Source organism: Cibotium barometz, chromosome 49 (genome assembly GCF_041138505.1).
Source record: "Cibotium barometz isolate CiBa-2024 chromosome 49, ASM4113850v1, whole genome shotgun sequence".
NCBI lineage: Eukaryota > Viridiplantae > Streptophyta > Polypodiopsida > Cyatheales > Cibotiaceae > Cibotium > Cibotium barometz.
Window position 1 is genome coordinate 2097525 of NC_141094.1, and position 24324 is coordinate 2121848.

Genomic DNA, 24324 nt, shown 5'->3' on the forward strand with positions numbered 1-24324 from the left:
TTTCAAAAAAAACACTAAAGTCCTTTACCTAAGAAATTATGCAAATCCCTTTCTATGGAGAGTGTCGATCCCTACTCAGTTATTGGTTGAGCTCTTGGACATGGAAATTTTATGTGGGTTAATATTCCAACCTTTTTTTATTGATTATTCTTTGTGAAGGAGAGAGTGTTCTCTAGTACATGCATGAGGATAAGAGAATGTTGTTGTAATATGTACATTCTTGATGTATCTATGTTGTTGTAATATGTACATTCTTGATGTATCTATGTTTATTTTGAGACTTTTGGGTGCGATCCTTGCCAACCTTGAGTGAGAGTTTTTCTTTCATATTATATGGTAGAGCTTGATGGGGTTGCAGGCCCTAAGATTCTAGGTGTTCTTTCGACTAACCAAAAGCCTATAAATTGGGAGCCTATGGGGCATGGTTGTAATGAGGAAGATGCGACATCTATTGACCAAGGTTGGTTAAATATCGTGATTGTATGATTGTAGAGCTCTTTATCTTTGTAAATCCAAAGTTCTTTTGGGTTTTATATATTAACTAGGTGTTCTTTCGACTAACCAAAAGCCTATAAATTGGGAGCCTATGGGGCATGGTTGTAATGAGGAAGATGCGACATCTATTGACCAAGGTTGGTTAAATATCGTGATTGTATGATTGTAGAGCTCTTTATCTTTGTAAATCCAAAGTTCTTTTGGGTTTTATATATTAACTAGGTACATGTCAAGTCTAAAGTATGGGCAATCTATTTTGTTAGCCATTTATGGTGATACAAATTAAGTTTGAGAAAATTTATATGCTTACAAAGCTTTCTATTTTAGCATTGACATACACATTGACATGTGTGTACTTAAAATAGGATTAGGATGCCAGAATCTTTTATGTTTGTCACCAACTGTGTTGCTCAGTTCTTCTTGAGAAAAAACTCATTTTGCATGAGAGTTCCAAAATCTTTCTTTTTGGCATGCCAAAGGCCGATTTTGCAATTTCCCTAGGGGAACTCTCAAGGAAAACTATGATTGAATATTTAAAGCCTCGGGGTTCTTCTAGGAAGAGTGATGATAATTGGGATTTGTGGTTGGATTTCGTTTTCATTTCTCTTGGGGTTTGCATTCTCATGATATGTGGTATGTCACACATTTATGTAAGAGATGTAAAATACCAAGATGAAGAGACTTTTCTCTCCGTACCACTCTCGTGAGTCTTCCTGATATTATGAATTTTATTTTATTTTTAAAGGCTCTTTCAATTTGCTTTAGTATGATTGATTTAAAAATTTCACTTTTTAAAGCCCCCTTATGGATTTGACACACACACACACACACACACACACACACTTTCTCTCTCTCTCTCTCTCTCTCTCTCTCTCTCTCTCTCTCTCTCTCTCTCTCTCTCTCTCTAAATCTAGTTGGATTTAATTTTAAAATTTTGAAAACCCCTCATGGATTTGACAATCTTTGGCTCATGCATGCGCGCACGCACACACAAACTCAGTCTAATTGGAATTTGGCAGGAAGAATTTCCACTTGTTTTTGGTGGACTTGGAATTTCGTTTGAAAAGTCTAGTTATGCTGCCCAGGTACACCAAAAGCACACACGCACACGAGCACAAAGATCCCTCCCCCTCCCAAAAAAAAGCACACGCGCACACGAGAAGCAGAAAGAAAGAAATTTAAACCATTTATGTGATGGTTCCACACCATAAATGTGCCAGATTTAAGGAGGCGTTCGGATGTCCGGCCGCTGTGAAATGGGGGTAGTTGCTTGGCAGTGCCCCCCAGCATCTGACCCTCTTGTTTCTCTGCAGCTGCTGTTGAAGAATTAGGGCGAGCTTGCCCAGCATGTCCCCCCCGCAGCCCACTCTTTTGGACGACGATGAGCCCCCCTTGGGCTGGGCGGGCGCCCGTTTCCCCCTCTCCAAACCGGACCTCGCCAAACTCGCCGGGGATTCCCTCCGCACATCCACGGCCAGGAACGCTGCAAAACGCCTCAGAGATTCCCTCCCCGCCTCCAGCCCCAGATCGTATGGCCGCAATGGCACCAACGTGCGCCTGGTCAGCAAGAGCAGGAAAGGCTGGAGCTGCCTCTCCATCAAATTCAAAGAGGAAAAATCGCACAAGCCTAGAAAAGGTGAGCTTGCACCAGAGCTGGTCAAAGCAATCTGGGGTACCCAAATACCCCTCGATTCATTGAAAAATTTCGATTGCAAAAGAGTTCTCCTAGACCCAGAGTTGGAAATTAAGAAGGTACATTGAGACTAGTATCCTTAATTTCGCTCCTAGAATCAAAAATTTCCCCTACGCACAGACCACGCACATACATGCATACATACATACACGTATATATATCTTTACATTATGATATCACATTAGATATGGTCACCCTACCCGAAATGTTGGCCCTATCTTGCCATAAGTATGATAGCACATCAGATTTGATCGTATACTGCTGGAAGTTTTCAGTGTTTTTGCCCCTGCCTTGCTCCAAGCTATCATCATGGTTATTGAATTTGCATGACGAATCAGATCCGTGCCAAGAAACGGCAGCAGAGCACTACTATCAAAGCAGCTGAGAGCTTGATGGACATTTTACTGCAAAACTGGACTTATTTTGAGCATTCCCATGGGAATGTGGATGTGGTAAGCTGCCTGAAACCCCGAATAAGTAGAGCTTCAGAATAAGCACTAGTATGTTTTTCGGGTCGGAAAACATTTTCAAGTGATAGTATGTTTTTCGGGTCGGAAAACATTTTCAAGTGAACCTTACATGAACCCTTGTCACCATGGGTTGAAGAGGAAATGGTAATTTTGAACAAGCATTCACTTCATACATTTACGCAGTTATGACTATTTTTGAAAAATCCCGAGGAGGCATCTTTCCTTCTCCCATCAACTTGAAGTGGATAATGGAATCGGCCCTAGGAAAAAGTGAACCCACCTTTGTTGGACTATGTCCTGCCAATTCACAGCAGTTTTTATTCCTGTGCAGATGGAAAAGCACGTCCATGCAAAGTACTGTGAGAATGAGTTTGGCCACTTTCTTCTTTCAGGCAACCAACATGTTCATGGACAATTCTATGTACATTTGCACTTATTGGTATCAGAGCTGCGCCTACTCCTGAGCAAACTTCGAAGCCAGATTCTTCCTACTCATTATCAGGCAAGACCACCTCCATGGAGCAGCAGCAGTCTCACCATGTTTTAATCATTTGCCACACATCATCATTAAAATTCCCCGAGAGTTTTCTGATTCCATCACTGGCATGTCATGCAGGAGTTGCCTGTCTGGAGCTCACCCCATCTAGAAGCGGCTCCAGACTTGGACATACCACCACTCCCCTCAATGCCACAATTATACCCTATAGAGGGGCTTGCTCCTGTCCCCTCTGAGCAGGATGAATGCATACCAAGTGACTTGGAAGCACCCGTCTTCAAACCGTCCATTCCAAAAAAGCACCCACTTCTACTTTTGCCTGAGCCTCTTAAGGTCCCTCCTCTGAAGCTGCCTGTAATGGCTGCCCTTGCAGAGGATGAATCGAGTATCGACTATGGCTCTTATAAAGAGGAACTGCTTCCTGTTTTTGTATTTCCACACCAGGACCCTCTGCCTGTATGGTTAGAGCCTCATTTGGCTGAATATCCTCAAGAGCCCAGGTATTTGGTACCGGAATTAATCCCTCCACCTGTTTTGGAGCCCATTCCTTCATTTAGAATGCCTTTGATGGACCCAAGGCCTTGTGAAAAGTCCTATTATGAGCTTGGGAAGGACGAAAGAGGAGTCTGCGATGGTCTTTGTAGCAAGCATGGACACAAGCATCACTTCGTACCAGGACAACAGAGGAGGGAACCATGCTTTGCCAAGCCGCCTCCACTGTTAGCTCTCCCCCCTGCACCATTTCCTGGAGCTGAAGCCGTCAGCCTTGATATCAAAGATGTTCAACTGCTTTCTCCAATAGGTTTTCAGATTGAAGATTCTGGCCGCTTCCTTGCTGAGATAGCTTCCAAAAGCCATGCTTGTGGTCTACCAATAATACCTGAACCATCCTTTGAGCCACCTCCTAAGGAGCCATTACCATCATTTCAACCCCCTGAATTGAAAGAAGAGCCTGTTTATGTGCCACTCCCATCTCCCAGACTTCCACCTTGGAAAGAACCAAAGGCACCACATCCATTAGGATGGCTTTCTGGACAACGCCCTGTTTTTTTGATCGACTGTGGTGCTGCAATGGGAGGAGAGCGTATGGAAGCTGTACAAAAATGTCTTCGAGAAATGTTCAGTCCAGGAGGCCAGGTGACTCTCCATGTCTTATAGTTGGATAGCCCTGTTAGTTATCTTCAAAAGAATCAGACTTGAACACAATTATTAAATGCAATGTCACCATGCTACAAATATGCTCGTGTAGATAGACTCAACAAGGGGAAACAAGATAGGAGGTAGAAGGTTTTGTTTGATGATTTAGGAAAGCTAAACTGGCCCATGAGACTAAAAATAATACATGATGAGTAGAGAACTAGGGCACCTCCAAAACCCAACTAGAGAACATTAAAAAAAACTTGATCACAAAACTTTCCCCTGAGATAAGGAGGTATAACCTCCATCAAAGATCATAGCAGTCACATAGTTGTCTGACAATCTCTCCTCCAAAGACCCAATGAGATGAAAAAAGGATCCTTTATGCAAGTGGGAATGCCGCGCACAGAACAGAACATGGCGACTGCCTACGCACAGAGTAGAGCAGAGAGGTGCGCAGCTGGGCATGCAATGAGCAGAGCAGAGCAGAGCGGTGGGCAGAGGCACGCAGGTGGGTGCGCATAGAGCAGAGAGGCGGGCAGAGGCGCTCATGTCATCTCAGCAGGTGCTCAGCATGAGAGAGAGAGAGAGTTATTTTAAATGTCTACAATAGGCCAAATTGGCCTATGAGACTGAAGTGTCACGATGTTTCCATGATATATCTCATCCTAGATAGTACAATAATGAAATGAACTGAATGTAAAAGGGTACATCTGGGTACAATGATAGAACTAAAGTGATAAATGAGGTAACGAGAGAGAGAGAGAGAGAGAGAGAGAGAGAGAGAGAGAGAGAGCCTTGCATGTGCTTCTGCGCCCTTGGGCTGTGTGTGTACCTTGCACATGAGTAGGCTGTGGAAATATACCACATGGGGATTCTAATGTCAGGCAGGTTAGGCTGAATATTGGGCAAAAAGCCAAGGGGCTGTGAGGGCAGAAGGATGAAAGGACCAAAAATACGAGAGATCAGAGTAAATCACCACAGCATGAAATGAGTGAGTGTGTATATATATGATGAACGAAATCCAGTACAGGAGCTTGGTGTGAGACTCTGATAGAGCAACACAGAAATGAAGGAGCAGAGAGGGCTGTTGTTCCATGCTGATGCTGAGGGCGGAGAGGGCCGCGATCCAAAGCAGATGGTAGGGTGCTGTCCCAAAGTAACGAGCAGAGAGGGCTGCCGTCTCGATGTTGAGGTAAAGGAGCAGATGCCGGCAGTAGCAGCAGAAGGTCGTATGTGATGTGATTGATCTGGGTGCTGCCAACAGGATGCTGTGCTGCAGGTTTTGATGTGAATTAAGCGCCAGCAGCAGCAGAGTATATGTGCCAGCAGATGAAGTCGGTTTTGTGTTGTGTGCTTTGCAGATTTATGATGCGTCTATTTATATGAGGTTTGGGCTGCTGGCTAGCCAGGGAAAGAAGTCGGTCAGCAGCAAGACCTGAAAAATGGCTAAATAAAAAACCTTTTTGGGTTGGAAATAATACCAATTTAGGTATTTTCACGCACCCCCTCTCAAGCCAAAAAGGGGGGGCCATGAGAGAAGATGAGAAGGATGGTAAGTGGGTGAAGAGGTTGGTTGTCGCGGGTGTAAGTCGAAGTGAATCAACTTGAGGATACCATGAGCACGATGAGTAGCATGATGTGGGAATGGTAAACGATGCTGCTTACCCATTTGACATGGCTGGCAGACATCCTTATTCAGTTTGAGGTTGGGTATGCCTTCAACCAACTAGTCTCTAGACAACTCATAGAGTGTCATAGGGTAGATGACCATAGCGATAGTGCCATAGTATTTTTTTGTCTGAAGGAGCTCTGGTCATATAGGCACGAACCTGATGAAATTCAGAACCCTCGGAAGATGGCTCAGATAAAAAAAGTAGACATCTGGTATAAGCCATCCTTTTGTGCTTGACCCGGACAACAACGAGACCGGTAGTCTCATCAATCACCTCTACAACTCGCTTGTTGAAGTAAACTCCACGATCAAGTTGGGTCAGCTGGGATACAGAAAGTAAATCGAGGCCCAAGTTAGGAACAAGATAGACATTGTCCAATGTTGCCTGGTTGGGGCCTGTGTTGGTGTCAAATAAAACAGTGCCAACAGATTTAATGGGCATCAGTGTGTTGTTGCCACATTGAACATCACCCTTAGCAGGATGCTAAGAGATGAAAATGTCAGCATTGCGTGCCATATGGTGCGTAGCTCCACTGTCAACTACCCAAGTGATCGGATGGCCACAAGGAAGAGTTGAGTGGGCTTCGATGATGGGCACAGGAGGGTCATTAGGTAATTGACAGATCTGGAACGAGGGCCGACGCTTCCACACGTTGACTGCCTCATCTAGGCCGTTGTTTCTTCGTCCTTTCGGAAGAGTGGCCAAAATCAACCTCAAATGTGACCCGAGCGACATTGGCCGAGGGGCCGGGATGTGGTGTAAGAGATGACCAATCAAACATCTCTTCCGGGGTGGCAAAGGAAATTGACCGCGGGTGGGGGGCCGACTTGACTAGTGGGTCGCCATTTAGAGGATCTAGGCCAATTCGTACCGTTGCCTTGTTGCTGGTTCCTTGGTGGGGAACCCTGCAGAGTAGGTGTTGGATTATTACCCCCTCTTGACCGCCAATTAGGGGCATCTGCCACCTTGATTGTTTTGGCGATTTGAGTTAGTGGTGTTGGGATTGTTACCTCTATTGTCCTTGGCTTTAATGCCACACTCAACATGTGTTGGAGATAAGTGCACACTAGGTGTACTATTTCCCTAGTCTACATTTGTCTAGTCTCAGTTGAGTCTTTGTGTCTTGAGTGTGTGCCATGTGGCACCTCTACAATTATCCCATAAGCACTCTTGCTCTATGTCTTGTACTTTGGCCCATATATTCATGGGTCACATCATTGCAATCTATCTAGCTTGTGTCTTGTCTACACTCATCTCAAGGTAACTCTTTGTCCTTCTATCTTGTTCTTATTTTACTTCTAGTCTTCTAGTTTCTAGGTCTTGCTTCCATATTTCAACAACATGTAAAGGCATTTGGCAATGAATGCAGAATCTTTTCTTGTTGGGAATATTTTGCCAGTAGGCAGTGGGTGTTGAGGCAAGGTTTTTGGGATCAGTAATGTTGCCTTGAGGTTTACCTTGATTTCTTGAGTTGCTGTTCCCCTTCCCTTGTTGCCCTTTTTGAGTAGAGGTGGTATTGGACACAAGGGCCCCCTCTTGAGTTGGGATGAAACTGGTCATGCAACCAAGTGAAGTGCAGGAGTTGGCACTCACACTCATATAGGTTAGGCATAGGTTCTAAACTAATGGTCTGTGTGACAAAAGTAAAGAAACTAGGTGGCAACTTGTTCAATAAAGTAATAACCTGGTCTTCTTGAGACTTGGCGGAGCCAGTGGGGTGGCATACTCCACGTTAAGGCGCCAGTATTCAGCGACCTTGACTTTCAGGTCATCCCCCTCTTTTATAGAGAAAATTTGGATTTGATGCTCGAGATCAATGTGACGCGTGCGATCATGTGCTGCATCTCTCTCTGCAAGGTGTGCCCATGTGTCAGAGACATAGGGGAACTGTTGGAGTTGTGAATGAAACTCCGACAGAAGGCCTTGCATGAGCTCCACTATGGCAGTGGCATTTCTAGCCTCCCAATAGCGGATGTGTCACGTGCACACCAGTCAGGTGTACAGTGACATGGCTTCATTCTAGCATCATTAGCATCATCAGGAATCATCAGGCTTTTAATCATGATTTATTCAGGCATTTTATGGGCATTTTATATCAGCCGACTAGCATTTATGCTATTAGTGGCATTATTTATGCAGTCGTGGACATTCAGTAGGCTGGCCGACTGTATTCAGGCTGGCCGACCAGCAGCCCTTATGCATATAAATAGAAGAGCATATCCATTCAGAACATCATCCATTCAGTCATCAGCAGGCTCATCAGGGAAGCGCATCCTAGTCTGGATCATCAAGCGTTTCAGCCTGTCATCATCAGCATACAGCAGCAAGTTCATCATTGAAGCATTCAGCACTCAGTCCCTCAGCGTTTCTGCTCCAGGAAGGCTGAGAAGTGTAACGCATCTCCATCAGCATTCAGTTAACGCATCTCCATCAGCATTCAGTTAACGCAACATCAGTTCAGCATCAGCATCAGCAAAACGCAGCCAGTTCAGCCATTCAGGTCTGCGTTTTTATCATTCATCAGTATTCAGCCTCTGTTCCCAAAGTTCCCTTCAGCGTTTCCTTCCAGGAGACAAGGGAAAGAGTGGACAGCAGTTCAGCCCGCATATTCAGCATATAGGCAGCATATTCAGCTTTACAGATCCATTTGGATCATCATTGTAACATCATTCATTCATCTAATATAGCTGCATTGCATTGACACCATACTTGTCTATCTCTTTGTATATCTGTTTGTCTCTTAAACATCATTAAGTGCAGTAAGTGTAGACTAAGGTTGTGATTACTACGGTTCTAACCCCTCACATGTCACATTGGTATCAGAGCGTTACAGGGTAACCAGCCTTAGAGCATGATTCCATCAGTCATTCAGTCAGTCATCAGTTTTATCGCTTCCGCACAGTTAAACCCAGTTCTCAAAATCTTGCAAGCCACCCTTAGGGATTTTCCCTTAGGTCTGCATCAGTAACCCATCCATCTGCATTCTTGCACAGCATATAGGGTTGCACATGGTTTGCATAGCAGTCATCTTAGCAGTCATCCTAGCAGTCAGTCTTTCATACATGTTGCCCATGAACTCTCAGGGAAGAATGACATTCATCATCAAAGGAGCACATAAGTTTTGGCTTCAACTGGCAGCAGGGGGTTTCTCTTCCACAGAAGACGGAAGTTTGCTCCAACATCGCCTCAGGAGGTTCAGAGCTTCAGGTACGACAGAGATGGTAGGTGAAAGGTTTCCAGGAATAGGTCAGGGGTGACTCAGGTATTGGCCATTTAGTTCCCGCAGTACATAGCGTCTTGGCTCAAGGATTTCACTCCTGCAGACGGCCTCAGTCCCAGCAGAAGACAGAAGGGGGCAGTGGTTCGGAGGAGAAGGATCGCAGACGAGTCGAAGGTTGCCAGGTATACACCCAGCAACAGTTTAGCAGCGGGGAATGTCACGTGCACACCAGTCAGGTGTACAGTGACATGGCTTCATTCTAGCATCATTAGCATCATCAGGAATCATCAGGCTTTTAATCATGATTTATTCAGGCATTTTATGGGCATTTTATATCAGCCGACTAGCATTTATGCTATTAGTGGCATTATTTATGCAGTCGTGGACATTCAGTAGGCTGGCCGACTGTATTCAGGCTGGCCGACCAGCAGCCCTTATGCATATAAATAGAAGAGCATATCCATTCAGCACATCATCCATTCAGTCATCAGCAGGCTCATCAGGGAAGCGCATCCTAGTCTGGATCATCAAGCGTTTCAGCCTGTCATCATCAGCATACAGCAGCAAGTTCATCATTGAAGCATTCAGCACTCAGTCCCTCAGCGTTTCTGCTCCAGGAAGGCTGAGAAGTGTAACGCATCTCCATCAGCATTCAGTTAACGCATCTCCATCAGCATTCAGTTAACGCAACATCAGTTCAGCATCAGCATCAGCAAAACGCAGCCAGTTCAGCCATTCAGGTCTGCGTTTTTATCATTCATCAGTATTCAGCCTCTGTTCCCAAAGTTCCCTTCAGCGTTTCCTTCCAGGAGACAAGGGAAAGAGTGGACAGCAGTTCAGCCCGCATATTCAGCATATAGGCAGCATATTCAGCTTTACAGATCCATTTGGATCATCATTGTAACATCATTCATTCATCTAATATAGCTGCATTGCATTGACACCATACTTGTCTATCTCTTTGTATATCTGTTTGTCTCTTAAACATCATTAAGTGCAGTAAGTGTAGACTAAGGTTGTGATTACTACGGTTCTAACCCCTCACATGTCACAGGATGATTTCAGGAGTTGCTAGTGAGGGGTGGGGTTTTGGTTCAAATCCCTTCACTAGGTTCCAAGAACCTTGGGAAGTGAAAACTTGTTCCATAAGATTAGCCCAGGTGGTGTAATTAGACCCATTAAAACGAGTCTTTTTTGTGAAAGCATTTCGCGACATAGAGACGTGAAAGGAAGGAGGTGGGGGGGTCTAGGATGGCTGGTACCCATATCCGGAGTGTAGAGAGTTAGGAGGAACTCTAGAATATCCACTAATACCCGGCACAGGTGTAGGATCTGGCGAGGGTACTCCATAAGATGGGATATAAGGTTGGGCACTCGACACATGTGAAATACCTGGCTGAGGCACAAACCCTTGAGCATGAAAAGGAGTAGTGCCTGAGATGGGTTGGTAAACAACCTGATACCCTGGAATGTTGGGTGGCAACACAGTGCCAGGAGGCATAGTGCTGATAGATCCTTGTGTGGGGGTGCGGCCGGTAATGGCTACATGCCAACACCAGCAGGAGGAGACATGGGTTGGGTGGGAGGGTTTTGTGCTTGTGGTTGTGCAGTATTCCAAAACACATTAGGAGTAGGAACAGAAGGTGAACTAGAAGAGAAAACAGTGTTACCTCCTTGAACACCAGTAATTTGGGAGCGAACTGTGCTCCTAGACCCTCCTCTATTTGGGTTCACATAATTCTAGGGATCGAGGGTAGTTGATGGTACCATATGTTGAACCTATGCTGCAGAAGAAGACACCTAGGTAGAATTAGGAACATAAGTACTTAAAGGTATATACAAAGTTGGTGCGGTCTCCGGCAGAGTTGATGACAATGGATCTCTGAACGACCGAGGTGGTACCCGTCCTTCTTGAGAAAAAATTCCATACTAAAGTCCAAGCTGTTAGCTAGACTCAGTAGCAGGGCTCTCTAGATGAGGTTGGATACTTGGGTCCAGTACTGGCACACTGGCTGTAGGCATGTATCCCCCTCTGGAAGTGAAGTCTGATAAGCTCGGAGAAGAAAGACAAGATGCCAAGGGTGTAGAGGGTGAGTAGGTGTAAATGGGCTGGTTGTCTCCCAATGAAAGACCTCGAACGGGGCTCTCCAGTGAGTAAGAAGTCCCATCCTCCGTGTGGTCTATATCTGAATAAGGAGAATAAACATCTGGTAAGAAAGGCCCCCCTCTCTCCAGAGGGTATGTTTACGTGGGGTGCCGCTGCTTGGTCGACTTCGTCAGGGCCTGCTATGGGCTATGAGATGGAGCAGGGCAGTCAGGCCATCAGATTTATTAGGGGCCAGCCTCGCCTGGTTCCGGCACCGGATTACTCGTCCGCCAGCTGGACACAGGAGAGGGATTTACGATGGGAGCTCCTCAGCAGCCTCACCATCTGGTTCACCTGGAGGGCCCGGTGCTTCACGGCCTTTGAGGGGAGATTGGAGCCACCAGCAGAGACTGTTCGGGGGATTTGGCAGGAGTTGATCCACACCCTGCGAGGACAGTACGACCGCATCCGGGGAGACTCGGATGAGGCGATCTTACGGCGCCAGGCCTTTCATACCACTTGGCGCTGCGGCCCGTTCTACACCCTACACACGGGATCCCCCCGTTGGCACTACAGGCCACCTGTTTGGCTCTTTCCCCCCCCCATTGTATGATTTAGCCGCTCAGTCCTTTAGACTGATGTTTGTATTTTGCAGCACCTAGGGAGAGTCTCCCGGGCTGCCATGATGTATTCACTGCTCTTCTCTCTGTTAGGAGCAGGAGAGATCTCTTTTGTAGCCCTACGGGCGTTTTTTTTTACATAACTAATGAAAGGATCTTTTCTCGGAAAAAAAAAAAACATCTGGTAAGAAAGGCTGGTCCTCTGGAATCGTGGGTGATCCATGCTGTGTGCTCTCAAGGCATAGTCACATGGGTCGGGGGACGGGAATGGGGATGGGGACGCGGGGTGGGACATTACACAAAAAATGCATCAATATATCCATCAAATGTTGAGCATTTATATTACATTTGAGTACTCTGGAAGAAAGCACACAAGATGACACAATTTATGATTCATATTCAAGAACTTGTGCTGCTGTGCAGTCACTATACACTGCAGAGCAGAGATGGAGGAGCAGAGACGGAGGAGAGGGTGAGAGCAAGTGTGCATAGGTGACAACAGAGACGGAGGAAAGCACTCAGCAGAGATTTCTCGCACAACAGCACAGATGGAGGAGAGGAGAGACGGAGGAGAGCGAGTGTGCACACTGCATAGGTGACAGGTCATAGTAGAGACAGAGGAGTTTGGAGAGCACTCAATAGAGATCGATCGCACGACAGCAGAGACGGAGGAGAGCAGAGATCGCTCGCACGACAGGCCTTTTTTTAAACAAAAAAGCATAAAACGAGGCGAAGACAAAATATCCCGTTTTTTTTTCCTTCCTGTTCCCAAACAGAGCTGCAAGCCGTCCCACAAGATTAACACGTCCCCTGACAGGGGTTGCCATCTCTTGGTGAGGGACGGGACATGGGACGTCCCCGTGGAGAGGGATTCATCCCTCTGTGAAAGGGAGACCGGGACGGCGTTCCCCCATCCCAAAGGCCTTGGATGGGCATCCCCTGTGACTATGTCTCAAGGTCTTCAGTCCCTTTGCTCACGATAGCTCTGATACCATGTGAGGGCAAAAGGATGAAAGAACCAAAAGTGCGAGAGATTAGAGTAAATCACCATAGCATGAAATGAGCGAGTGTGTATATATGATGATGAACGAAATCCAGTACAAGAGCTCGGTGTGAGACTCTAATAGGGCAACATAGAAATGAAGGAGCAGAGAGGGCTGCTGTCCCGAAGTAATGAGTAGAGAGGGCTGCCGTCCCGATGTCGAGGTAAAGGAGCAGAGTGGGCTGCGTCAGAATGCAGAGCGGAAATGAAGACAACTGCTGAAGAGAGCAAGACATAGATGAAAGAGAGAGAGAGAAGCTGTGTAACTCAGCTATATACACCACATATAATCCCGGAAATATACAATGTGGAGTGTGGAGGCAAGGGGCCATTTTATATGGCCCTAGGCTGCTGGTCGGCTAGCCCATAAACAGCCGATAGCAGCCTGACTGCTCATGACAGCAAAAATGTTAGTCGTCCAGGATACATCCAGTCGGCCAGCACTGAGGGACAGGTCGGGTAGCACTAGAGTAGTCGGGTAGCACCTGAAGGCAGCCCAAACACACCTCCAGAAAATAGGAAAAATACACAGAGAGTGAGGAAAAATGGGAAGACACTAAAACGGGTGGGCACACCCACAACAGAGGCCTTGACATAGTGTACAGACAGGAGATGACTGCTAACACTCCCTCTCAGCTCTTGGATGTGGAACCAACCCCAGTGAGCTGGAGTGCCGTTGGAGCATAGCCTGAGCTAGAGACTTCGTGAAGAGGTCCGCCGCATTGTCCTCCATCGAACAATAAAGAAGCAAGATGTCAGCAGCCAAGATCTTCTCACGAACAAGTGATATTGTATCTCTATGTGCTTGGTCCGGGTATGGAACACCGGGTTCCAAGCAATAGCGATACAACTCTGGTTATCGCACTGGATGACCGTGGGCTCCTTCTGTGGAAACCATAGTTGTTAGATGCGTTTGGTACGAGACTGGTATGATACGTGCCTCGAAAGACTCGTATTTTTTAGAGACGTTAGAGGTGTGTTAGAGGCGACATACATACATACATACATAATGAATCATGATATATATATATATAGATAGTGATATATATATATATGTATATATACATATTATATATATATATATATATATATAGATAGTGATATATATATATATATGTCTATATACATATACATATATATATATATATATATATACATATATACATATATATATATATATATATGTATGTATACATACATATATATATGTATACATACATATATATATATATATATATATATATGTATGTATGTATATATATATATGTATGTATGTATATATACATGTATACATGTATGTATATATACATATATATATGTATGTATGTATACATACATGTATACATGTATGTATATATACATATATATATGTATGTATACACACACACACACACACACACACACACACACACACACACACACACATATATATATATATATATATATATCATATAGATAGTGATAGATAGATAGATTATGAGAGAGAAAAGAAAGAAAGAAAGAAAGATTTTATTAACGTCTTCCAAAAGACCGAACTCGGCCTATGAGACAAATCGGAGTACCTGTATGGGGTATCCTCTGTCATCCCAAGAAAATGAAAAAGTACTGAACAAAAAAAGCTGAATCTGGGTGTGCAGGGGATGGAGCTCTACTACTAGGAGAATGCAAAGCTATATGCATGGAGTATACAATCATGATATGCAACCTAGCTAGCTCCATCCTGTACCATACTGGGGGTATAAAATGGTATACATCAGTGAAGGGGGTGTCCACAGCTCCCTGAAGAACATGCCTGGGTGTGCTCTGAAGCGAGCCAGTCAACTTTCAAGACCTTAGACGGTAGAGTCTAGACTGTAGATGATGTCACCATTTAATTTTACAAAAATTAAGAATGATTGAACACTCAAAAGATAATAGATTCATGATTCATACATCAAAAATTACATGCCATCATCATCATAAAGATTCACTCAGACTCCATAGTCTGAACTGTTGGATCTACTACTAGCAGCCTCACTCGAGTCATCAGACTCATGACTACTAGGAGAAGGCTCCTCGCTCGATTCTAAATGAAAAGCCCCATCTGAGATGAGATTGCCATCACCATCATACTCAGGGCTCTGAGTATCTACATCCTCAAGGGCTCCATCCTAACCAAGTGATGCATCCTCATCTGCAGTATAAGTAGAAGAGCTAGCAGAGCCCTGTTGCCGATATGTTTGGATGGGTGGTCGAGCTCCTCGCTGTCTAATTTGGTAGCCTCGACTCGCCACACTAATGCCTCCTCTGCTCGTGGTGGTGGATTGAGAACCACTAGCAGCAAGACGCTCACGACCTCGAGTACGGGTGACGCGCATATCTATCTCCTCTAGCTCTCTATGGAGCTCAGCATAGATGGCATCTTCTGGTGTCTCTTGCCTCGGTTGAATGCTCCTAAGGTTCTCTGCAGTGAGTTGGATGTCATCGGGATTTACTTACATTCAAGTTGACAGAATAATAACTTGTAAGTTGTAACTTCTAGGTTACAAAAGAGTCGAGACTAAATAGAAATCATTAAAATTACAAATTTTGATTCTTAGAGAATCGAGATGCCTACTTGCCTCAGGATGTGAAGCTCTTGAAGATTTCGCACCATCCGCAAGTGAAGATTGCGCACCATCCGCAAGTTAGCGCGGCAACATACGAGGCGCTCTAACTGGGATGTGCTAAGCTTGTTTCTAATCTTCGTGTGCACGAGGGAGAATGCACTCCAATTCCTCTCGCATGCACCTGAAGAGACTAAATAGAATAAAGAATTAGAAGAGGCAATGGCAAATGACCGTCACTTGGGCAAGGATCCTCTGGCAAAAGCTTGTAGAGATGGGGTGCATCCATTGCCACCTCCTCTTCACAATGGTCTTGATCTCATCAAGCCTATTAAAGCACATGTCACATTATACATAGCAAAAATTAAAATCAAGCTTACAAGTTACAAGTACTATGTACACAAGAGTACATGAATTAAAATAACTTACTAATCTTCTTGCATCAAGTGTCGTGCAAGCTTGGAGCTCCTCAATTGCATTTCTTATGAAGTGTGTGAGAAGGCCCAAAGTGGATCCCTCCATGTCCGACATGCGAAGTACTCGGTACAATGGAGTCATCTCAACTACGGCGGCCCGTGCATCATCCCAAAAGGAAGGATCTAAGCACTTGTGTGCACCGCATAAACCTCGGGGCTTAGATGATCATCCCATTCTTCCCACTCTTGGGACACCACCGTGCGTTGAAGCTCGCTACGAACGGCATGTAGTCTCTCCAAAACAATCCACATGTAGGCAAACCTTGTTTTGGAGGGCTTCACGAGCTTCAATCGCGAATGAACACGGAAGATGGCCAAGGGTTTCACCTTCTTAGTGAAGAAGGTCACAATGGTGGTTGCTTGGGCCAAAATGTCCTTGACCCAAGCCAACTTGCCAATATCTTCCATGAGAAAGTCAATGCAATGGGATGCGAATGGAGTCCAAACAATTGTCGGAAACTCCTTCTCCACCATGCGACCCATTGCACAACAATTGGATGCATTGTCGGTGATGACTTGCACCACATTTGCATGGCCAACCTACAACCCAAAGTGCTCATGTAATTAGCACTATGTGACATGTACTATGTTACATGAACATGTAGACTTATAGTATGTACAATGAATAATTTACCTCGATGATTGCTTTGCGGATGTGTTGGAGCATGAAACTCCCACTTGTCTTTCTACCGGCTTTCCCGGCATCCACTGCCCGTAGGAAATACGTGCCAAGAGGGCAAGACACGAGGATGTTGATGATGCTTCTCCTCTTCCGATCACTCCATCTATTGGAGAGGATGCTACATCCATACTTGGCCCATCCCAAACGAATAGGCTCAAGTGATCTACCAATCCTCTCCTTCTTCTTGGTGAGCTTCTTTGTCCTCATGTCGGCGTAGCTCACTCCCGTCCATCCATCGCATGGACTGACGGCGGCAATGGCCTTGACCATCCTCTTCCATTGCGGGGCTTGAAGAACATGAAAAGAGAGATTGCACTCAATGATGGTGCGTGTAATCTCGATTTCCGCCACTCGTTGCCGCTCTTTGACATAGGCCTTCGTGTTTTGAGTGGCTTGTAAAGTGGGTTGTACAAGCCCTCTAGCACCGGCATCATCGGAGGGATGTTATGGTCGCTTTGATTGGGAGCTTGACCCCGATCCTTCCCCAATATTGACAGTCGTGCTTCTGGATGTTGAAGAGGGCATGAGTTGTAACACGCGGAAGCTCTGGGAGTCTTCTTTCAGCCCTAAACACCACTTAGAACATGCTGATGCAAAAACACAGACAAAAGGGAGAGTAGAGAGAGAGAGAGCTGGAAATTCAGTATATTAATATGGTACAAAAAGGTGCCCAGTTCTACAGCCATAGGTTGCCTTGAAAAGGTAGTGAAATACCCTACTCTAATCCTAGTCTAGACCCACACCCAAAGGGGGAGTGAATGACTAAATCAATGAGCAAACTTGCCTTTTATAAGCTGGAGAATCTCCCATGGACTGGCCGATTGCTGGTCGGCCAGCTCCAAGACAAATAATTCACATATTAATGCAGCCAACAGGGAATACTCCACAGAAAATGCTCCTAAAATCTGGTTCTATTCTAATCATCCCTTCTTTATCTTGTTGCCTCCTTAGGGTTAGCCCCTGTGAGAAACATGTACATGTGTGTGCACATGACACCCCCCTCTGCTAAACTTGATGACGGGATTCCAATCTGATTCTTGGATGACTGTCATCATCCCATACTATTCCCGGAGTCCCTCTGTCATCCTTTCTACTCTGGCAACCTTTTCACTGAATGCCCGGCCCGGTCTCCAAAACCACTTTGACTCTGAATAAAATCTATGCATTTGTTCCATCCAGTTCCCAATCCATTCCTGCCCTGACTCTGAACACTGTCTTGGTCTTCATTCCTGAGAAAGGAGTCTGGCACTCTCACTCCATCCCTTGGAGGATAATCCTCCCTTGGGACCATTGCCCGAGAACCTATCTGGCTCACAAGACTGCCATCCCTTCTAGCTTTGTGGAACACCACCAACAAACCTCCTGGGAGCTCTTCTCGATCTTGTGTTCCTTGCCTTGGGCTTCGTACCCGTGCACTTTCCTGTACCTTGGACCTGTACACCATCATATGGGATTGAAACAACGTTTAGCCTTGCTGAGCCTAATGCTCTGATACCAATGTAACATGCGGAAGCTCTGGGAGTCTTCTTTCAGCCCTAAACACCACTTACTGATTTCTTCCATAGATCTATCCCAGTGCCTACCCTAACACAGGAGGGGGGTACACTTCAGCGCGCTGCGGACTTCCGAGCTAGACAGAGACCAAGAGCACCATAGTTTATTTCCTGTTCATTTTGTCCTTTTTTTTTTCTGGACACCCATAGGACATTGACAGTTGTACATTGATTTGTCTCATAGGTCGAGTTCGGCCTCTTGTCACGTGCACACCATTCAGGTGTACAGTGACATGGCATCATTTTAGCATCATAAGCATCATCAGGATTTATCAGGCATTATTCAGGCATTTAAATGAATGTTTTCAGCATGTACCACATGGTATGAGTTGGATTCAGTATCACATTAGTCATCTAGGCAAGCATTGGGACATGGTGGAGGCAGCCGACAGCATGATTACTTCAGCCGACTGGCATTATATACCATTTATGGTATTTATGGTATTTATGAGCATTTCAAGTACTGGCCGACTGCAGCCAAGCTGGCCGACCAGCCCCCTCACCCATATATATATAGGCGTCTCTCCATTCAGCCATTAAAGCACATCCTCATCTGGATCATCATGCGTTTTCAGCCTATCATCTCAGCATGCAGTAACCAGTCCATCATAGCAGCATTCAGCAGGGTGTTCTCCAACGCATCTCCTCCAGGAAGCTTTGGGAGCAGCATATCCAGCCAACGCATCATCATCAGCATCATCTTCAGCAAACGCATCAGTCATTCAGTTCAGTCCAGCCATCAGATCTGCAAACGCATGGAGCATCCACCTTCCCGTGTTGGAGAGCATCTGCGTTTCATCATCAGGTCAGCATAGCATCTGTTCCAAAGCATCCCTTCAGCGTTTCCTTTCCAGGAGACAAGGGAAAGATAGTGGACAGCAGTTCATTCAGCATATTCAGCATATAGGCAGCATATTCAGCAGTATAGATCCATTTGGATCTCATTGTAACCGCATTCATCATCTAATATAGCTGCATTGCATTGACACATATTTGTCTATCTCTTAAACATCATTAAGTGCAGTTTAGTTAGACTAAGGTTGTGATTACTACGGTCTTAACCTCCTACATGTCACATTGGTATCAGAGCGTTACAGGGTAACCAGCCTTAGAGCATGTTCAGTTCATCAGTCATTCAGTCAGACATCATTTTTATCGCTTCCGCACAGTTAAACCCAGTTCTCAAAATTTTGCAAGCCACCCTTAGGGATTTTCCCTTAGGTCTGCATCAGTAACCCATCCATCTGCATTCTTGCACAGCATATAGGGTTGCACATGGCTTGCATAGTAGTCATCTTAGCAGTTAGTCTTGCATCTGCAAGGCATACATGTTGCCCATGAACTCTCTGGGAAAGAATGACATCCATCATCAAAGGAGGACATAAGTTTTGGGCTTCAACTGGCAGGAGGTTTCTCTTCCACAGAAGACGGAAGTTTGCTCCAACATTGCCTCAGGAGGTTCAGAGCTTCAGGAACGACGGAGATGGTAGGTGAAAGGTTTCCAAAGGCAGGTCAGGGGTGACTCAGGTATTTCCAGGCAGTTTTAGCAGCATTTGCCGTTCAGTTCCCGCAGTACATAGAGTCTTGGCTCAAAGGATTTCACTCCTGCAGACGGCCTCAGTCCCGGCAGCAGAAGACAGAAGGGGGCAGTGGTTCGGAGGAGAAGGATCACAGAGGAGTCGAAGGTTGCCAGGTTTACCACCCAGCAACAGTTTAGCAGCGAGGAATGTCACGTGCACACCATCCAGGTGTACAGTGACATGGCATCATTTTAGCATCATAAGCATCATTAGGATTTATCAGGCATTATTCAGGCATTTAAATGAATGTTTTCAGCATGTACCACATGGTATGAGTTGGATTCAGTATCACATTAGTCATCTAGGCAAGCATTGGGACATGGTGGAGGCAGCTGACAACATGATTACTTCAGCCGACTGGCATTATATACCATTTATGGTATTTATGGTATTTATGAGCATTTCAAGTACTGGCCGACTGCAGCCAAGCTGGCCGACCAGCCCCCTCACCCATATATATATAGGCGTCTCTCCATTCAGCCATTAAAGCACATCCTCATCTGGATCATCATGCGTTTTCAGCCTATCATCTCAGCATGCAGTAACCAGTCCATCATAGCAGCATTTAGCAGGGTGTTCTCCAACGCATCTCCTCCAGGAAGCTTTGGGAGCAGCATATCCAGCCAACGCATCATCATCAACATCATCTTCAGCAAACGCATCAGTCATTCAGTTCAGTCCAGCCATCAGATCTGCAAACGCATGGAGCATCCTCCTTCCCGTGTTGGAGAGCATCTGCGTTTCATCATTAGGTCAGCATAGCATCTGTTCCAAAGCATCCCTTCAGCGTTTCCTTTCCAGGAGACAAGGGAAAGATAGTGGACAGCAGTTCATTCAGCATATTCAGCATATAGGCAGCATATTCAGCAGTATAGATCCATTTGGATCTCATTGTAACCGCATTCAGCAGTTCATTCAGCGTTTCCTTTCCAGGAGACAAGGGAAAGATAGTGGACAGCAGTTCATTCAGCATATTCAGCATATAGGCAGCATATTCAGCAGTATAGATCCATTTGGATCTCATTGTAACCGCATTCATCATCTAATATAGCTGCATTGCATTGACACATATTTGTCTATCTCTTAAACATCATTAAGTGCAGTTTAGTTAGACTAAGGTTGTGATTACTACGGTCTTAACCTCCTACATGTCACACCTCTAGTAGACATTAATACAGCTTTCTTTCTCTCTCTCTCTCTCTCTCACACACTCACACACACACACACACACACACACACACACACACTCTCTCTTCCTCCCTCAAGGCCTCTCTCTAGACACACACACACGCTCTCTCTCTCCCTCTCTCATACACACACATTCTCTCCCTCATAATCCATCATGCCTAAGCCTGCCAATCCCGCATGAGATCGTTTCACCATAGTGCTTTGACCCTCCACCGCCGGTTCGGGAGGGAAGCGTTGGAAATGCCGGTATTGCAGCTTCAAAGGGAATAGCACCATCACCCGAGTGCTTCGTCATATGGCAAAGTTGGGAGGAGATGGAATCTCCGGATGTCAATCCATTCCGCAAGCCATTGCCGATGAGGTGATTAGGGAGAACTCTCATTTGCAAGCAGATACACAAGGTCAAGCCCACCTTTTCGACAACAAGAGCTCGAGGAAGAGACACTCATGTCATGTGCACACACATGTACATGTTTCTCACAGGGGCTAACCCTAAGGAGGCAACAAGATAAAGAAGGGATGATCAGAATAGAACCAGATTTTAGGAGCATTTTCTGTGGAGTATTCCCTGTTGGCTGCATCAATATGTGAATTATTTGTCTTGGAGCTGGCCGACCAGCAGTTGGCCAGTCCATGGGAGATTCTCCAGCCTATAAAAGGCAAGTTTGCTCATTGATTTAGTCATTCACTCCCCCTTTGGGTGTGGGTCTAGACTAGGATTAGAGTAGCCTATGGCTGTAGAACTGGGTACCTTTTTGTACCATATTAATATACTGAATTTCCAGCTCTCTCTCTCTCTCTCTCTCTCTCTACTCTCCCTTCTGTCTGCGGTTTTACATCAGCATGTCCTAGTGAGCTGGAGCTGTCGCCCACCTCTCCCTGTGGTATGAGTCCGTAGCAGTGCCTCTGTGGCGCTGTGTCTCTAGCAAGAACTGGCCAAATCTGCGCTGGTCTGCGGATTCCATGATCTGGCGGAGTGAGGGATGTCCACTAAAGATGGTAGTGTATCTCTCTCTAATGTCACTATATGCTCTGCATCTGCATACATAATGCTCCTCACTCTCAACCTCCTCCTAGCATAGTCTGCATCTTCTCTCTGGTCTGGGGATTCGTGCTGCCCTACCTGCCTCAATCTCAAGCTGGTGTGATGACACTCTGAGCTGGCCAATTGCCACTCGGGCACTGTGAGGCATGTACACATCCATATATCCGGGTCGCTGAATGAATCCATCCGCCGAGATACGCATAAACTGATCTCTGTAGTATAGCATCTTCGGTGGTAGAGGCTGACTGGGTGTAATCCAAGTCTCTTGAGTGTATCGCTGCCATAAATCCTGCCGAAGGACTCTACTCCTCTCACTGTGAGAGAGCTGGATGTGTGGTGCATGTATTTCATACTGGAAAGGTGGCAGGTGATCTATGTTGAGACCATGCTGAGTGAGCCACTGTATCATCTGTGAATACCATGATCTCCTATCTCCACTCTCTGTGAGCATGCTCTATGTGAGAGTCGATCTGATGGCATATCTCTGATCCTCTGTATGAAGCAGATCGTCTGGAAGAGGGCCTCTACTAGCATAGGAGGTGCAACAAACTTGGCTCGGACAATGTCATGTGGGATAGAGGGTTTGCTATGGATTACCCGTGAGAGCATGAGAATCTGAGGCCTCTCTATCTGAGACCATGTGGAGGTGGTGAGCCCAGGTGCCCATACTGTTGCAGCATACATCAAAGCAGGGGTGACTAGTGTGTCAAACAACCACCCCTTCGTGCCGGGCTCCTGGAAGTGTGCCTGGTGACATTGTCTCTCTAGCATGGCCAGAGCTGCATACCCTCGTGTGAGTCTATCCTTGGCTGCCTGTGCCATAGTAAATCTTTCTGGCGGAGTCGCAAATGTAATCCCCAAGTACACATATGAGTCTACCACCTCTACTTGTCCTCCTGCTAGTGTGAAGATGGCCTGTTGTTGAACTGGCCCTGAGGTGTGGAAAATCATGACCTTGGTTTTCCCAAGGTTCACTGTAAGTCCCCTCTGTGTGCAGAAGTCATCGAGTGCATGGAGATGATGCTGTAGTCCCATCCGCGACTTAGAGACCAAAATAATATCATCTGCATATAGCATAATGTGGGCTGTGGTACCTGAGATGTCTACCCCGTCCCCACCACCGTGAACAATGAAGAGAGAGGGTGTGTGAGGGAGAGAGAGAGAGGCCTTGAGGGAGGAAGAGAGAGGGTGTGTGTGAGAGAAGGGGAGAGAGAAATGAAATGATATATTAACATCTTCAAAAGGCCAAAATGACCTATGAGACCAAAGTGATACAATAATGTCCATGGCATATCTCATCATGGAATGGAAAATAAAACAGAAAGAAAACATAAACATAGCTATCTCACTGGGGTGATACAAAACTGTCCATGGAAACTCATCATGGAATACTAAGAACATAGAAACATGAGAGCAACATTAGCTCTAAGTAGATGGTATACCACTCTCCAAAATGTCAAGCATGGGGCTAATGAGTATGGCCGAGAGGTCTCCCTCAACTATGTCATGTGGAAAGGTAGCTCGATGGTGGTGGAGCATGTCCTGGATCTGGAGCTGATGAGGTGATCGTGGCCGTCGAGGGCGTCGGGCACGCTGGAGTGCAGAGGCTCGGTCCAAGGTAACTCCTCTTGGGCGAGGTAGGTCCGGAGTGTGTGTGTGTGTGTGTGAGAGAGAGAGAGAGAGAGAGAGAGAGAGAGAGAGAGAGAGAGAGAGAGAGAGAGAGAGAGAGAGAGAGGGGCTGTGTTGGGCCTTGGGCCTTGGCTGTGGGTATGAGAGTCGAGAGGGGGGGAGAGAGTGCTGCCGGCTGTATCAAATAGCCCCGCCCCCGTCTAAGACAAGTCACCAGACCAAGTCGACCCAAACGGACAGAAACGGGAATAAATGGGCATAATCCCAAACTTTCCCAAACGGGCAAAAACGATGTAGTCAGCGAAAAATAATAATCACTGATCCGTACGCCTCGATCAGCCGTCTGTACGGATCGAACGCCTCACTCGGATAGGTGCGCGCCTTGTAACAACCCTGGTGGAAACCCAATCTTGCCAAGCAACCTCCGCAGCCACACAACCTCGCAAACAGCACCATAAGCAGCCCGGTACTCTGTCTTTGTAGACAAGGCAATAGTTGGTTGCCTCTTGCTGCTTCATGAAACTGCTCCTGAGCCAAGGGTAAAACTGTAGCTTGATGTAGATCTCCTTGTGTCTGGATCTCCTCCCCAATCTGAGTCACTCCAACCTTGGAGTTGAACTCGGTCCTTCATTTCACCTCCAGTGGCATAGA

At 45.9% G+C, this 24324-nt stretch overlaps 1 pseudogene across 1 annotated transcript in view; it reads left to right on the forward strand.

Annotated features, from left to right (window-relative positions):
- Positions 1 to 1743: 1743 nt before the first annotated feature.
- LOC147610195 (uncharacterized) overlaps positions 1744 to 24324 on the forward strand; it is a 91275-nt pseudogene continuing 68694 nt past the window's right edge. The window contains exons 1-4 of the transcript XR_015264015.1: positions 1744 to 2247; positions 2527 to 2640; positions 2990 to 3160; positions 3275 to 4291. The product of XR_015264015.1 is annotated as an uncharacterized LOC147610195 (transcript). The remainder of the gene's footprint in view (positions 2248 to 2526; positions 2641 to 2989; positions 3161 to 3274; positions 4292 to 24324) is intronic.